The sequence below is a fragment of the Peromyscus eremicus genome, chromosome 19, assembly GCF_949786415.1.
Source record: "Peromyscus eremicus chromosome 19, PerEre_H2_v1, whole genome shotgun sequence".
Lineage (NCBI taxonomy): Eukaryota > Metazoa > Chordata > Mammalia > Rodentia > Cricetidae > Peromyscus > Peromyscus eremicus.
In genome coordinates this window covers 56,916,651-56,934,983 of record NC_081435.1, presented here as the reverse complement: position 1 = coordinate 56,934,983, position 18,333 = coordinate 56,916,651, and the positions used below count along the sequence as shown (strand labels likewise).

Below are 18,333 nucleotides of genomic sequence, written 5' to 3'. Positions count from 1 at the left end.
TAGAGAGACTTGGCTGTGTACTGACTTGCTGTCAGGCACTGTTCTAGTTTTGAGATTAGATTCTCGGTTCTGAGGCTGAGAGGAAAGGCCAAAGTACTCCAGAAAAGTACTTTGAGCAGGAGGTGAGAAAGACACATTTTCTCTCTGTCTCTGGGGTCCTTGGAAGCCATTTAGCACCTAGTTGCCCAGCTCATTACCAATAGTAAGGGTTTTCTTTCTGTTGTTGTTTGTTTTTTGTTTTTCGAGACAGGGTTTTTCTGTGTGGTTTTGGTGCCTGTCCTGGATCTCACTCAGTAGACCAGGCTGGCCTCAAACTCACAGAGATCCGCCTGGCTCTGCCTCCCAAGTGCTGGGATTAAAGGCAAAGGTGTGCTCCACCATCGCCCGGCTATAGTAAGGGTTTTCTAGGTTAACACTGTGTGATAGCCTGGAGCTTCGGTATGCTTCCCAAGGCCATCTTTAGTTCTTGTGTGACTTATCATCACTCCACATTTGAGGCTTACATGGTGACGACAAGAACAGGAAGCCCTTGGCTCTTCCTGAGGTGACTGTTGATGGAGTGAGAAGGAAGTCTTCCAGGGACGAGAACAGCGGTGGAGACACTGTTGGGCCATATGTTTTCTGGAGTAGCTTCCCCCTTGTCCTTGAGGGCAGAGGCCTGCCCTTCTGAACCCTCACACCCTCAACAGCTAGCAACAGTCCTCGGCACCAGATGTACTTAGAGGTAGGGAGATGGGGAGGGAGAGAAAGGTATAGATGCTGGAGAAGAGACAAATATATTACAGTAGATCCAGGAGATGAGTGAGGAAGAAAAGATGGATGCAAAGATTTGAGTTCTTCTGGGACTTAGATAAAAAGAGAAACACTTAACTCTTGATACTCTGTAGTGGGTAGCCATTCCAGCTTTGATCTGGAAGTTCCAACCCTCATTGAGTCTTTGGTAACTGTCACGCCTGCCGAGAGAGGACCCTGAAGACCCAGATCCGGATGCACTGGCTCTCTTGGTTCCTGGATCCTGGACCCTGGACGCTGGAGGTAGACCAAGCAGAGTTCTCCAGAGAACACCGCTGGACTGTGCCACGCCTTTACCAGACTCTGTAAACTATCCATTCGCTTGTAAGTTACCCCACAAAATAAACCTCCCTTTTAACTACGTGGGAGTGGCCTTAATAATTTCACCAATAATACTCAAGTGGGCCGGGATAAAAACACACAAACAAACATAAAAGCCAACCTTCTCCTTAAATTCCCATAATTTACATTTAATATCCCCCGCCCCCTTTTCTTCCTCTTGTGTGTATGGTGTGTATTCATGTGTAGTGGAGGCCAGTGGTTCACCCTGGTGCCTTCTTCTCATTTGCCCCACCCTGTTTGCTTTGGGGAGACGGTTTCTCACTGAACCCGGAACTCGCTGTTTGGGGTAGTTGGCTGGTGAAGAACCTGCCTTCTCCGCCCAGTGCTGGGGCTCAGGGGCATGCATGCCATCAAACTTGGCCTTCCCAGGACGCTGGAATCCAGACTCATGGTCTCAGGTCGATGCAGCAAGTGCTTTTACCCACTGAGACACCCCTCCCCCAGCCCCTAAATTTATCTTCTTCCTAGTTCTCTTTCTCACCATCTGACATGTCTAGTGGAGCTGACAGGTAAAAAAAAAAATAATCAAGACAGTTTGAGAATCTCTAAAAGATAAAGGCACTGGGTTATATTTTAAGTGTTCGGTATGCGTATTTAGAAAACCACGTCACTGCCACCGTCAGGCACTTCTCTATTCTAAAGGCGGCATTCTGATGAAACAGTGTGTTTGGAGTGCTGGAGAAACTGCGCTCTCACACTTTCAGAATGACTCCTTCATTAATTTTCCACTGTGGTTCACATAGTCGATCCTTTAGAAGCACAGATGAAGAAGGTCTTCTGTGTGCAGAAACGATTTGGATGCTGAAGACCCAAAGAAGAACACAATGTAGCACCTTTCAAAGGAGACCAGTCCAGCAGGGTGACAGACATGAACATGAACATGAACGCTATGCCACACGGAAGCCTCACGGCACAAGCCTGCTTCACCATGTATGCCCCTTTCCATTTGTCCCGCCCCTTTCCATCTGTCCCGCCCCTTTCCATCTGTCCTGCCCCTTTCATGCTGACTGCCTAGCAGCTTTACATACAGTAGAGCCTAGACTCCAGCAAGGACTGCAGCTCTGCTGAGTTCAAGCTCTCAATCCTAGGAGCTTAGGTGATGCCTCCTCCCCAGCAAAGGTAGCGAAACTCTATGTTCCAAACAAGCCACGAGTACAATGTCACTTTCCTCCAACCCCTGCCCATCAAGTCTTATCTGACTATGGCCCTTTGGGGCTCTGGCTTGGGACTACCTGACTCTCCCCATTAAGGCCTTTGTGGGCATTGAAGACAGGCCTTCTCTACCTTCTTTAGTGCAGCTCTTTCCTCCATGCAACATCTTGCTTTGAGGTCTTCCAAATATGCCTCAGGCTGAAGTCTGCCTAAGACAGCCTGTGCCCCCTCTCTGGGCCAGAGCCTCCCTGGGATCACGATCCCCAAGAGTATTGGTTTTGGCAGTTCCCTGGATGCTGTTGGTGGGGATCTCCTGCTTCTGCAGGGCTGACCTAGGTGAACCTCTAGGGCCTATGACCAGAGTCACAGAGAAAGACTAATGGTCACTCACTGATGCTTTGTGCCTGTTTCAAGAGAAACTATAGAATTGTGGATCAAACGCACACACACATGGGGGGGGGAGAGAGAGAGAGAGAGAGAGAGAGAGAGAGAGAGAGAGAGAGAGAGAGAGAGAGAGAGAGAGAGAGAGAGAGAGAGAGAGAGAGAGAGAATATATGTAATGTGTTAGCGTGAGAGAGAAAACACAAATTTCTCTTTTTCAGTTCCTTAGCTTGATCATGAGAACATGTTTAATACATTTCAACATCTTCATTTGGGTAGGAGAGGATTTTTATCTAGATCATGAAAAAGCTTGACAAAAACTGTTCTTTATCGTCACTCTTGACTTATCTGAACTTCAAGATTAGTGTCCCTGGCAGTCCGATTTGCTGGTGTGCTACAGTAACACCTCCCACCTCCACGAAGGAAGAAAATCTATCCAACTGTTGTAATTCGGAAGCAAGCCAGCTATTTCAAAATCAGGGTACTTAAAGTCAACCTTCAACTCTGTCATATATATATGACATTTATATATATATATATATCAGACAAAAATAACTACTACAAACAAAATATCGCTAAAAATTCATTATTTTTGAGCTGATGAGAAAAATAATCACAAATTGCCAGCTTGTCAAACGTCAGCATCAGCTTCAACAAGTTTGAGTTGACATCTTAACAGTTTTTGATCACTGAAGTCCCGCACACAGCAAGATCAAACAGCCGTGCAGGGCATGCGCAGACTGAGTCCAGGACTGCGAAGAGCATGCGCAGACTGAGTCCAGGCCCTAGATAAACAGCGTGCTGTTGCAGACCTGGCTTTTCCCTTTTAGCCCTCAGTCATTTGGTCGTTGATTTTCCTGACACCTAGGGCTTTCTTGCGCGGGGAGTCAGATTCTCTGCTGAAGCATTTGACAAGCCTTAGTTCCTGATGTCTCGCACTCAAGCCTTACTTTAAAGTCACATCTGTTAGTTTAGAGCATTTTTAGTTTATTGAAGAAGCCTTCACAAAGAAAAAACAGATGATGAAAATCTCATCTGTCAAAACTGTTATTAAAACCAGTAACAGTGTGAAATTTTGTTTAAATTGAAAGCATCATTTATTTTTATCAAACATTTTATAAACAATCATATTTGAGAAAGATTTGGGGGACCTGGAGAGCCCTCAACAAAACGCGGCTCATTATGCTGCTTCCTTTATAATGTGTGGCTTTGAGATGGGCTGTGCTGCCTCCCTGTAACTTCCCGTGGTACCAGGAAGGTGAAGATGCCATCAGAGGGCAGGGCTGGGTCTCCTGGGAGTGGACGGAGAGCAGGCAAAAGGCACAGACTTGAAAAGGGGGAAGAAATTACCTTTAGGGTGGGACACAAGATGCCCACCTGATTTGCCGTTTGCTGATTGACGTGGACCAGAATGAGAAATCCCCAAGAGGGTTCAGAAAAGTGAATGTGGAAAGGAAGGCAGGATGGAAAGATTGAGCAGAGTAGGGTGTGTGTGTGTGTGTGTGTGTGTGTGTGTGTGTGTGTGTGTGTGACAGTGCGGACAGCTGACTTCATGCTCAGACCTGCTACTGATAGCAAAGGGGCATTTCACAGCCAGGAGGAGTAAGAGACAGCCTTAAGCAGGGAACAAGATGAATGTCAAGTCCATTTAGCGGATTCTTCATGCAATCCAGATGTTTGGCAAAGTGGAGACAAAACATCTGACAGTGTGCACTGTGTAGACTCAACCTAGGAATATACAAAAGATCCAGTTTCACATTCTCGACTTCTTTGGCTGCTCAGTGTTAGCATCTTTGAGAAAGAAACTGTGCAAAGAAAACTCCAGTAATGCAAGACTGAATGATCAGGCCGAGTGGTGGCTTCTCTTTGTTTTTTCTCAGCCATACATAAAATCTTCACCTGGGATTCGGCAAAGGTTTTCCCACAGGAGTGGAGCAAGGGATGGGAGCACCGGAGTGTAAGAGGGTTTGACAGATCTTTGGCTCCCTTGAGCTCTCTTCAGAGAGGACTGGCCACCAGCTATCTAGCCTACCTTTTATCCCTCCCCCATTCTTCAACTGTGAAAGAAAACTACTCGTTCTGAGTCATCAAGGCTGAATACTCCTTGGTGCACAGATCCACCAGCACAGGACTGTGGGTGTCATCTGAGGTTAAGACCTCATCTGTGTCTCTTCATCTCAAAGAAGGGAGAGTAGATTTTCCAGGTTTGCTTCTAAAACAGCAGTATTGAATTTTCTAGAAAAGAAACATATATTAACATTAACTACCATTTTCTTGAGTATTTACTTAGTCTCTTGAATCTATTTTATTAGTTTTTATTGAATAACTATGTATTGTGTATCCCTCTCCATTTACTGTGGATCTCAACATCCTGAGCTCTTTTCTCTCCCCATGTGCTTATTCTAGAAATGCGTTGTAGTTTCTGGTCTCAAAAGGTTCATTTGGGGCTGGTGAGATGACTCATTGATAAAGCACTCTCTTGTTGATGAGGCCCAACAACCTGAGTAGTTCCATGCCCAGAAGCCATGTGAGGGGAGGAGAGAATGGACTCCCAAATGTTGTCCTCTGGCCTCCACACTCGGGCCTCAGCACACATACACATTTATATTCACAAAATTAAATAAATGCATAAAGGGTAAAAAAGCTAATTTCATAATGCTAAGCAATACAACCTGTGTGGGAGTCCTAGTCCATCTGTTGTGGATTTACTGAATACCTATGTCTTTCTTAAAAATATTATATATATATATATATATATATATATATATATATATATATATATACACACACACATATATATATATCTTATATACATGTATGTTTGAGTGTATGTATGCATACCACATACATCCAGTAGCCAAAGCTAGAAGAGGGATGTTAGATTTCCTGGAACTGGGGTTACAGGAGGATATGAAGCATGTGGATGCTAGGAACTGAACCCATGTCCTCTGCAAGAGTAATAAGCACTCTTAAAGGTTGAGCCATCTTGTGAAGTCCCTTATGTTTTTCTAACCATAAGTAATAGTAATAATTGTTGGAAGCACAAACTCATTGGAAGAAAAGTCTTTTTCTTATTCAAAGATATATTTCCAATATAAAATTTATCTATAGCATCCAATAACTTCAAAATCAAAGTTTATAATGCACTACACAGTTAAATCAATTATAGGATAAAAACTGTGTTGATAATCCAATCTAGAAAAAAATTGCAAATACTAGATGTGTCACTCAATTTACTTTTATTATTTCAACTTTTCAACTTGAGTACTGTTGTTGCAGCCAAGTATGACTGAATGATCAAAAAGACGTTAAGCACGTATTTCAGTAAGATGAGGCTGTATGAGTGAAATGAAATAAAAATACATGGTCAAGAAGGAAAGAATATAAACTTTCGGCTAAAGAGCAGTTTGTTCATGTATTTTGCAAATATATGTCAGAAGTTATTAAATCATCATGTGTATCAGCAAGGGTGCTCATGGGAATTGGCACATTTTTCGTGAGAGAAGCAAAGCTGGGCTCATTAGGAGTAGATTTATAGCTATGTGTGGTGGCATGCACCTCTAACTCCAACATCCAAGAGGCTGAGGCAAAAGGAACGTAAGTCCAAGGCCAACCTGGGATACATGGTGAGGACAAGACCAACCAGACCAGATAGTAAGACCCTGTTTCAAAAACCAAGCAAGCAAGCAAGCAAGCAAGCCAACAGGTAGTCTTTCAAAGTGAACTGTAGCTGTGGAGGAAGTCCCAAAGGCTTAGGAAGGAACTCATCATTGGGAGGCAGCGGATCTGCTCAGGAGAGCGCCATCTGGATTTCATGATGGAGAGAACCTGGCTTCAAGAAAAGGAAATTGAAGATCATTATTTTGGCTAGGTCTCCACTTGCCACCCCCTTGTGCTATTGCTTAACACAAGGCCATTACAGCCCTCAATGTCCTATCAAATTAAGATAAGACCTGAATTCTTTTTCAATCTGTTAGTTCAAGATGGCTGATCTCTTAGTGTCATCCAAATGTGTCCCTTCAAAGTTTTATGTGTTCTTAGAAAGCTACTTATCATCTGCCCATGAAGCTCAGCATATCCACTGACAGACAGAGTCAACACATGGGTTGGGAACCATCTTTACTGATGAGGGTCATTAGCTCCATCATTGGTTAAACTTTTCTAACCGTTATAAATGTGGTCCATTTGCAGGGAAGTGTCTGTTAAAACATTAAGCAATGATCTTACATATTCACAGAGCTATCTGTAATCAGTAGCTTCTCTGGGCTCTTATTTGATCAATCACGGCCTGCTTTGAAATTTAAACACCTCCATTTGCCTTTAAAGCACTCCAATCTATGTTAAAACTCACCAAGGCCTAGTACACCACCCTTCCATCCCTATAATACTAAAGCCCAAGGCTTTTTTTGTTTTGTTTTGTTTTTTTGAGACAGGGTTTCTCTGTGTAGTTTTGGTGCCTGTCCTGGATCTCGCTCTGTAGACCAGGCTGGCCTCGAACTCACAGAGATTCACCTGACTCTGCCTCCCAAGTGCTGGGATTAAAGGTGTGCACCACCGGCTTTTTTTAAAAACTGTTGATTAGCACTGAATATCTGAAAGGAAATATCCTTGCTCCCCTCTTGCACTTCCATGCCAACAGCTCCTTGACTTACTGCAGTGTTTTTTGTGTTTTTGGGTTTTTTTGTTTGTTTTATTCGTTTTTTTTTGTTTGTTTGTTTTGTTTTGTTTTTTGTTTGTTTTTTGAGATAGGGTTTCTCTGTGTAACATCCTTGGCTGTCCTGGAACACAATTTGTAGACCAGGGTGGCCTTGAGTTCCCAGAGATCCACCTGCCTCATGCGTGCTGGGATTAAAGGCATGTGCCACATGCATGCCCACTACTGTGGCATTTTGACCCTTGACCAACCCTTGAAAAACCCTTGAAACAACCTGTCCTGAGCATTACACCAGTTAGTCTTGACTGACTAGATGGGGCTTAGAATGCACCTTGAGACAGAATGGCATGGCTGTGTGGGGTTGTGAAGATTAGGTTAGCTGAGACAGAAAGACCAACTCTAAAGGTGGGTAGTACTATTCCACAGGCTGGGGTCCCAGATGGAGTGAAAAGGAGAAAGTGAGCTGAGCACCAGCATTCAGAGCTATCTGCTTCCTGACTGTGGACTAATGTGAACAGCAGCGTCCTTCTCCTGATGGCATCCCTTCCCTGCCATGACAGACTGTATCCCCTTCAACTGTGAGCCCAAATAAATCCCCTTCCTTTTAAAAATTGCTGTTGTTACAGAAACAGGGCAAGTAACTAATACTAAAATCAAATATGAAAACCTAGATATATATATATATATATATATATATATCCAGAAAATACAAAAAAAAGAGCTTTTACTTATCTTTCCCAACCCCTCTGCTGCCTACTGCCTAGGCTTATTGTATTGTTTAATATCTCTAGTTCCTGGTTGAACAGAAATAGTGAGGATGAACATTCTAGCCTTATTCACAAATTTAAGGGCAATTTAGTGTTTTTAAAAATAATTATATTAAGATGTCTTTTATCAGAATTTGGAAGTTCTGTTCATGGTTTTCAAGTGATTTTAATGTAAACTTCAGTTAAATTTTCTCAAACACTTTGCTGCATCTATTGGAATTCTAATTTATTCCATTAATGAGAGCATAATGCCTATTGAGTTTTATTTATTTATTTAATTTTACATTTATGCATTGTTTGTGTGTGTATGAGTATGTGGGCATGTGTTCACATGTGTCTGTGTGTGTGTGGCAGTCAGAGGACAATTTGTAGCAGTTTGTTTTTTCCTTTCACTATGTGGGTTCCAGGGATCAGAGTCAGGTGACTAAGCTTGGGAGCAAGAGCCTTGTCTGGCAGAACCATCTCACTGGCCCCCCTCAATGACTGTTCAGATGTTGAACTAATCTTGCCTTCCTGAGATAAACTTTAGTTAAGGAGCAGACTCGAGATGTTGATTCTGTTGGACAGCATCGTGCTAATGCTGCTTAAGCCTTTCTTTAGGAAAGATTTATTTATTTTTCTTTTTTTTAAAAAAAAATATGCTTTTCTTATCAAGGCAGTGCTGCTGTTGCAAATCAAGCTGAGAGGCATTGCTTGCTCTCTGTTTACTGGAAGAGTTTCTGGGGTTGATACTCTGCTTTTACTGCATATTGTCAAGAACACTCCAGGGATTCTAGATTTTTGAAGATTTCATTTATGAATTATGTTTCTTTGTGTGTTTGTGTATCTGCATGTGGGTCCCTGTGCATATGTGTACACATACATGCAGTGGCCAGAGGGTAATACCAGGTGCTTTCTTCTATTTCCACCTTATTACTGTTGTTGTTATCATTATTGAGAAAATGTCTCTCAAAGAGTCTAGAGCTCACTGATTGCATAAGGTGGATGACAACAGCTATGGAGCTATACCTGTCCATGCCCCTGCTTGAGCACTGGGGCAACAGATGCACCCTATCACACTTGGGTATTATGTGGGTGTTGAAGATCTGAACTCAGGTCCTCATGCTCCTGTGGCAGGCACTTTTCTGACTGAGCCATCATCTCCCATGCTCCAGCTTTAACCTCTCGATGTGGAATTTTCAGTTATCCTCTTCTCAAGAGAACTCTAGAAGTCTGTGTCTGAAGAATTCTACTCTTAAAATTCCATTGGCAGGAAGTTGTTGATGGACTCCTTTCACTCTAGCATTCTATTTTCCATTCCTGACTTTGGTCGTTGATGTGTTCTCCCCTGCACTTCATCATTTTTTGTTAATTGCTTATTATTCTTATTATATGTTTTCAATTACAAACCCTTGGTTTCATTTCTTTCCCCCATATTATCTATTTTCTTTCTAGCTTACTAATTTCTGCTCTCAGTTTTACTATTTAATTTTACTTTTCATTTAGTTTACTCTGTTTTTCATTTACTTCAGGTGGAAATTTAGGTAACTGGCAAGATTTTGCTTCTTAAATGTTGAACATAAGTACTTAAATAAGTAAATTCCCCCCCAGATGCCATTTGAACTGCTTCCTATAAATTCAACATGTTGTATTTTCATTAGCTTTTCATTCAAAAACAATTTTCTGTCTCCTTTTTGAGATTTTATTGAACATATGGACTATTAAAATTATGTAATTTTAATTTTCAAAACTTCAAGGATTAGTCAGGGCTTGTGGCACACACGTGTAATCTCAGCATTCAGAAGGTTGAGTCAGGAGGCTCATCATGAGTTTGAAGTCAGGCTGGACCACATAATTAGGCCCTGTAGCCACACCCCAGACAAATTCAGTGGTGCTTTTAAATCTCTGTGTTGTTTTGCAGCAATCTGATTATAATGTGAGTTGGTTTTCTGTTTCTGCTATTTTTTTCCCAATCTATAGCTTCTTGGAGTTCTGGGTTAATCTGTAAAGAAACATTTTTTTTTTCTGTATCTTTTCCCCAAGTCTCTTTCTCCCTATCTCATTTAAAATTCCCCCTTCCCTCTCTTTCCCACTCCATCTGTGCCTTCTCCTCCTTTTTGGATACTTAAAGGGCATGCTAAGATTAACCTATATTGTAGGGGTAATTTATATTATTTATAAGACATGATCTTGAGTCTCTATTGAAGTTTGTATTGAATTATCTGGTTCCATTCTAAGTATTGATTTTTGTTTATGTATATGTGCATGTGTATATGTAAGCATATGTGTGCTTGCTTGTCTGTATGTGCACCATGTACACACAGGTGCTCAACGAGACCAGAGGATGGTATTGGGTTCACTGGAACTGGAGTCATAGGCAGTTGTGAGCTGGAAACCAAAACCGATTCCTCTGCAAAAGTAGCAAGTGCTTCTAAGTGCTGAATCATCTCTCCAGCCACTGAAGTGCAGCTTAGGCTGCACTTGACCCCGTGCTCCTCCTTCTGCCCGTCTCTTCAGCATACCCTACCAGTGTGCACCATCATGACTGGCTTAGCTGCATCCTAACCAGTAGAAAACAAAATGATTTCTTTTTTTTTTATGAACATGAAGTTCTGGAAAATATTTTCCAAGTCTTAACACTCCATAGCAGTTGTCCCTCCAAGAAGTTCTCTGTGTAGGCATTTATCTAATGTAAACAGGTTGGTATTCAGCTGAAGACCGAATAAGAATCCCCTTCAGCTCTCTGGAATTCTTGTTCAGCATAGCTTTCTATTCTCTTTTATTCTGCCCTACAATTTTCAGTTACATTTGCTTCTCTGTACAGTGTTCTGCCTTCAAGGGAGCAATGCTGGGGACCTCTGTTTGAGGATCCCTTCCTTGCTACGGAAGTTTACAGATTTCCAGCAGTGCCTGGAAGACTCGCCTTAACGTCCTCCACTGCCCCAGAGAGGTCGAAGTCCTGTGCTGCCAGTTGTCTGACAGGGGAAAGTAATCTTTTCATAATTTTGCTCAGTTTCTGAGTGTTTATGGCAGACAGAGAAATCTGGACCTTGTTTCTTCCATGTTAGTTGAGACGTATTTAGTTCTTGTGAAATGAGTGCCATTGTAAGCACCCCAAAGAGAGACTTTATGTGGCCTTATGATAACCCTGGCTGCTATGGTCTCAGTACTGATGCTGCACAACTGTGGGGTGACCAGAAGACTACACTAACACCAGCTCTAGAAGATACAAATGTAGGTCCTTGGTTCTCTACATAGACTATACATACAGACATGGTTATGACACTTAGCTGCTTCCAAGTCTTTTTTATTTCATTCATAAAATTAAGGACTAAATATCAAAATCACCAGAGAAGCTTCTTCTTCTTAAAAACTATTTTTACTCCAAAGGAGAAAGTAGCAAATGAAGGTGTGCTGGCTAATTTTATGTCAACTTAACACAAGCTATTGTGATCAGAGAGAAAGGAACTGTAATTGAAAAGAAATGTCTCCAGAAGATCAGGCTGTTAGCACACAAGTCTGCAGGACATTGTCTTAATTCATAACAGATTGTAAGTGGGACAATCCTGGGTTCTGGTGGTCCTGGGTTCCACAAGAAGGAAGGCTGAGCAAGCCATGAGGTGCAAGCCAGTGAGCAGCACTCTTCCATGGTTTCTGCCTCAGCTCCTGCCTCAGGGTTCCTACGTTATTTGAGTTCCTGTCCTGACTTCCTTCGATGATGAACAGTGATGTGGAAGTATAAGACAAAAAAAAAGCTTTCCTCCCCAAGTTGCTTTTGGTCATGGTGTTTCAACACAGCAATAGAAACCCTAACTAAGATAGGATGTAATACAAAAGAGAATGCAATAGAAAAGAAATCTCCCATTTCAATCACCTAGTCCTTCCATTTAGACTTAATTGCTATTGACATTTTTTGGGGCATCTTCACACATGTCCTTATACATAACCAGGTGTGAAGGTATAAACATGATTGGGTATGTGTGTGCATACAAATTTTATTATTATTATTGTTAATTATTATTATTAGCTTAAGTAAATAGGACTATATTGTACCTACCACTAAGATAAATGTATAAAATGACCAAGGCTTAGAAAAATGTTTTCATCACTGAATTTATATGATTTCATCATATTTAAATGTTGAATTTCATTGCATGGATATGCTGATTTATTTAGTCAGATTTTAAAAGTCCACAATAAACATATATATATATATATATATATATATATATATAGTATTGCAAACATACATAAACAAATAGATATATAGAGTGAATTCCAATCCATGAAATTACTTGTTAAAATTGATTATTGAAATAAGTTTAGAATAATATACAACTGATTTTTATATTAATAATTTCCTTTGGGAAAAATACATCTGAAATTTTATCCAATAAAGATTAGTAAAAAAGCAACAAGATTTGTTGCAATTCATAGCCATCTAGACATTGCCTGTCCCCCCTTTCCTTTCTTTCCCTCCCTCCCTCTCTTCTTTCCTCTCTTCTCTCCCATTCCTTCTCTCTTTCTCTCTTCTTTCTGTTTTTGCTCTCCTTTTGAAACATTGCTTCACTATGCTCAGGCTGGCCATAAGCTCGACATCCTCCTCATCCTCAGCTTCAGCTTACCTTGTACTTGAATTGCCCATCCGAGTCAATATGAGTTGTAGAAAAACACCATACTTTTGCATTAGATAGAACAGAGAGTCATAAATGTTCATATGGAATAAAAGATAAGATAGAATAATCTCATTTAAGGAAGAACTACAGTGTAAAAAGCTTATTACACTTAATAGTTGGATTGAACACTACAAAAGAAAACGGAGGTAAGACTGACGAACTCCTTAAATTTTAAATAAGTGTTTTATTTCCACAAAAGTCTCTGAAAATACCCTCTAAAATTAAAAAAAAAAAGATTCTAAAACTATCAAGGGTGAAATCCTTCTTACAAAGCATTCTACTTACTCTCCAATCTCTAGGATTTTGCCGCATTTAAAAGAAAATGATGTTAAGGACTATAATTCTGTTATGCGGTCTATAATAATAATTTCCTCAGATTTCCCAAATTTAGAAAACATAGACATCACCACTGCCACCCTCTTCAAGCCCCCAACACTAAACTGGAATCTATGGGAAAGGGCCTGAGCAGCTGTGTTGTAGAAGCTTCCCTCCTGAGGCTAGCTGGACCTCCTGTGTCTTCCACATTTGATAGGCCAGACCTCCTTCTGTGATCCTTTACACAGAAGAAAGCAACAAAGGACAAAGGTTTTTGTGAGGCCAAGACACTACTCAAAACCAAGCAATGTTCTCAGTTCAGGACTTCATCACAGGTAGAGATCCATGAAATGCAATTTATTCCCACCACTCAGTAAGAACTGGTAAAACGGAGTAAGCTCTCTTGCTGGAGAACACTACTGAGATCAGAAAAGAAATCAGACAGCCATAAGAACCAGTGGGGTGTGCATGTGCGTGTGCATGCGTGCGTGCGTGCGGGGTGTGTGTGTGTGTGTGTGTGTGTGTGTGTGTGTGTGTGTGTTCATGTCGAGGTCAGAGGACAAAGTTATCTCCTTCCACCACATGGAGCCCTGGAATCAAACTCAAGTTGTCAGAATTTCCAGCAAGCCCCTTTACCCACCGAGCCATCTTGCCTCCCCTGAATAAACAGTCCTCCATGATGTGGGTAGCCATTTGGAGAACTGCATAAAGCAAGCGGGCCCTTATTTCAAACTCTAGTCCTTCCGGGGACAGCAGTACCCCAGCAAGAATGGGTTAGAAACCGAGAAGTTCAAAAGAACTGTCTAGGGTAGAAGAGGAGACATGAATACCCAGTGGTATGTTGTGGTTACTCTATTTCAGGAATCTGTTTTCTTGAAGAGGGCAGCAAAGGCTCGGTTAAATTATTACAGACACACGCCATCCCATCTACTGAAATGCTTCTGTTCCCATATCCTGTCAGGACTGAGGATGTGGCACCGATGGGGGAATCTTTCTGTTTCGAATGATTAGGTGGAAAACATGAAGCCAAATGAAATTATCCAAGTGGCAGAACATTCGCATATAAAATAATTTATGGCTCACCATAAATGTTGTTAAATCTGTGACTTGTTCAATGATGAGTTATGAATCCAGCCCTTGTTAATGTTTCCTTTGCAATATGTGGTGGGAAACAGCTATTAAAAAATACTAGCGTCACTATTTATTCAAAGGTTCCACATCACCAGAATAAATTGCCTGAGAGGAAACATCTTGTTCATAATGATTTGGAATACCGGGCTGAAAGTTTCATGGACTGAATGTTTGGCTTTGTAATAAGGAAGCATTCATAATATATGTGTGATATTTGTTAGCGCTAAACATACAGCTAAATGTTTCATGAAAGGACCATTGTGAGCCTGATTTTACAATAAACAGTTAAAACTCCTAGAGTAGATTTGGTGCAAGGGGAATGTTTGCTTAGATTTAGCAAAGAAAAATACTGTAAATAATTCATGGGGTGTAATTTGACTCAATATTTTTCCTAGCATACAGTGTACTTGAACCTCCATCCCCCTCCATGAAGCCTTGTTCTTTTGTGAGTGGTGGTCCCTTCTCCCAGGTTATTCACACATGGGGTCAGTCTGAAAACAAGTTCAGGAGATCAGCTGATAGAAATGTGTGTGACAGGGAAAGGAACCTGAGTCCCCATCTCAACACACTTTCTGAAGGCCTTGAGATATGCCACCTGTCACCCCCTTAAGCAAGGACCAAGAAAAGGAAGCCAGGCAGAGAGAGCTGAGCCCAGAAAGTATCTGCTGCGGCTCTTCTCCAGGGACAAAGGGCTTTGCCTAGAATGGTGCTCACCAGCAAACCAAACAAAATTAGGCAAGAGGTTTAATGCAAGATAAAATACTTCTGGTTAGAAAAGCAAAAACCTAGTGATTTAGGGTCATTACTCCATGGCCTATAATTAGATGAACACTACCAATATGAACTCTGTTGTTCAGGGACAGCCCCAGGGCTTGTGTGGGGGCTCTCTGCCCTTTCTCCTGGCAGAAGACAAAGAGATCACGTTCCAAAAACCAACCACAGGACATCTTAAAACGGGGGAGAGACCAATCATTTCTCTTAGTCCTGTTGAGTGCTTTAAAGAACTGTAGACTTGTCTGATTCATCTCTCATCCACAAGCCTCCTTCGAAAAAAACTCTGGTTTTCTGCTCACCTTGACCTTACTTGTTATAAATCTAAGTTTATATTTACAACTTTAGTGATTGTCCAAACTAATGAGGACTCTTTTCTCTCTCTCTGAATTGTTATCTATGTGCTTTAGTGTGTAGCAAAGTAGAAGACTCTCTAATGAGCCCTCTCTCTCTCTCTCTCTCTCTCTCTCTCTCTCTCTCTCTCTCTCTCTCTCTCTTTCTCCCCACCCCCACCCCCGATTTGTTATCCGTGTTGCTTTAGAATGTAGCAAAGCAAATATTATTTTAAAACTGGCTGGAGATAACCCAGTCATTAAGTGGATGAGTCAACAGATGTTTTTTTCCTTCAAGAGTGAGTCGTTCAGAATCTGTTTCCAAGAAGGCAGTTGCTCATCACTGCTCTCCCCTCACTCTTCACTGCACACACAGAGAAGGAAGAATGGTCCCCGAGCCTCGTTTGGCTGACACAGAGCTTTAAATGAGAGGAGGAGAAAGGATTGTCTGGAGGGATGGTGACCTAAGACCCCTTCAGCTTTAAAATGGCTAAGCGCTGTTTAAATTACGTTTTATCTGCCTGTTGGGGTGGAGGGTGTGTACGAGCAGTGTGCTTCCTCTGTGAACACCCTGTTCATTTGGTGCAGTCTTCAGAAGCTCTGAGAGCCAGGAGATGTGAATTCTAGCCTTGGCTTCTACACCAATTAGCTGGTGGATTTGGATCCCTTCCCCTCAGTTCCTTATGTAGACACTGATGGCTGATGGAGCTGGTTAGGAAGGATGTTGAAATCCCTTCCAGCTCCTCTTGTTCAAAACGACTGTTTTCTGAGTCTTCCCCCTGCCTCTCTCTACACCCCACCCCCCCCCCATTTTGAGACAGGATTTTATATAGCTCAGGCTGGTCTTGTACATGCTGTGTAGTAGAGAATGACCTGAAACTTCTGGCAGAAACTTGGGTTTCTGGGAGCGGTGCTGGGGTAGAACCTAGGAGTGTTTGCATGCCAGGCAAGCCCCCTTCTTCTGAGTTTGGGTCTTGAACATGTCAGATGGTAGCCATAGTTGAGCTATCAAGTATCCCATATAGGAAATCTCTATTCTGCTCACTATGACTAAGGTTCTACCCATTGAGTGAGGCCTCATTGGGCAGTGACAGGGGACTTTGCTCAATCAGTTTCGTTAATCTCTAGAACGTGCTCTGAGGGCCATCGGTGCGTTTTTCTTGTGAGATCTAGTTTTAGCAACAAGTCTCCTCATTAAGTCCATTTAGGCAGAACTCCCCACCCCCAGCACGCATACCTTTCATATCTGATGGAGTTAGCGACTTGAGTGATAGGGCTCCTTAGCCTCCATCAGCCCCCAGGTCTGATTACCAAGGACTCTTTATCAGGAATCCTGTTAGGTTAGATTACAGCCAGAATTTCTCTTGCCCTGGATGTTTCGTCTGTAATTTTCTGCCCATTGATCCTAACACTGCCCCTTGGCCATCAGTATCTGCTTGCCCCTGCTGTAGCTTGAATTTAGTGAAATCTTTCTCCCCATTGCAAACTCCATGGCCCTGTTCCTTGTACCTGCTACACGGAACCATGAACAAAGTCTTACCATGCTTCAACAGGTGTCACTGAATATGTTTTTCTTGAACAGGAAAAAGGATTATGAAGAGTGTAGCCCAGGGAGGGGGGGTTTATCTGGGAACAAAGCTGAGAATGAGGAATGGTTTATTAGCTGCCGATTCCCTGTCGCTGTCCAAGACATCATTTTTGAAGATGATAATATTTACTTTAACGTATCCTGGAAAGCCTATGACTGCTTCATTTCCGAAGAAAGACTGTAAGATATATGGATGACAGTGTTACCCAGGTCACACCACGTCACATATGTGAAGTCACATTCTGAGACTAGAAGGGTCTCCTAGAGCATAGAAGGAGCCCTTGATGCTTTCACCAAGATTTCCTCTGCACCAGAGAACTGATCTCCAAATGTGGAGAACTTTAGCATGGGCCACTCTCCTCTCTCCTGAACAAAAATGACAGGAGACATAATTCCCTCTCTGAATCCTTGATTCCTAATTAACAGCGTAACAGCAGCTAACGCAACCAATCTGATCTGACCAAAACTCTGTCTATCTAGGTAAATGGGAAGGAAGGATGTCCTGAACGAGAGGCTTCAGAAGGATACCTCAAGAAAAGCACCAGTTAATGCCAGGGAGGGAAACATGGCATGGACAAAGTACAAACACAAAGATCTAAAGAGTTCACATGTTGTCCTGAGAACTCTGGGGAACACACTCTGAGAAATCTCCCTTTGAAATGTGTTCTCTGTCCAGACAGGATGCTCCGTGGTCCTCCCCCTCCTTCCTAGTAAACATGAACTTCGGTTCTGAATCACAGCAGAGGCGTGCACACCACTCTCTGAGTCACTGCTTTCTAAGACAACACTCTGATTTTCCTTGGAGTATGTCCACTCAGGCACTGATCAACCCGGAACCTATTCAGTTTCTAAGACCTGACAGGTTTATAGCCAAAGCGGGTTGAGAAGCAGTTCACCCAAGTTCAACTCAGAATGAGTGACCCAGCGTGCAAGAACCGGCTGGGCTCCCGGCAAGGAGAGGCATTCAAAGGTTGGTGTATTTGTGATTCTGAAGGTTATGTGAGCTCAGTTTTTCCCCTGAACCATCTGCTGCAGGTGCTGAGGAAACACTGTTTGTGTTTCTGTATGAACATGGTGTAAATAATGTCCACTTTCAGTAACCCTTTAAAACTAAAACAGCTGCCCTCGGGCTGAAAAACAACTCATGACTTCCAGTAAATCTGAACCGCCGTTATTCCCAGTCTTACCCCACCTCCCCTTTACCTTTGGTCTACAGCCCCACAAAACTCACAGCCTGGCTCTGCTTTTCACAAATCCAAAAGCAGCAGCTTTAAGTGACAGCTAATCTGATTGCTCCTGCTCCACTCCAGTCATTTTCCTAAAAACAAAAGAACTTCGTACGCTTTATGAATTTTCTTTTGAAAATATTGGTACTCACGAGGGCTTTCTGAGCGTGTTAGCTGTCTCTCTTTTGTATGCTGTTTGTTCTATATAAGCCACAATACCAAGGAGG

General features: G+C 42.1%; 1 long non-coding RNA gene across 1 annotated transcript; it reads left to right on the top strand.

The window, feature by feature from the left end:
- The first annotated feature begins 2,006 nt into the window (after positions 1-2,006).
- Positions 2,007-17,619, top strand: LOC131895734 (uncharacterized). The gene is made up of 3 exons (XR_009375252.1): positions 2,007-2,064; positions 10,892-11,055; positions 17,361-17,619. It is a non-coding gene; the product is annotated as an uncharacterized LOC131895734 (long non-coding RNA).
- Positions 17,620-18,333: the final 714 nt, after the last annotated feature.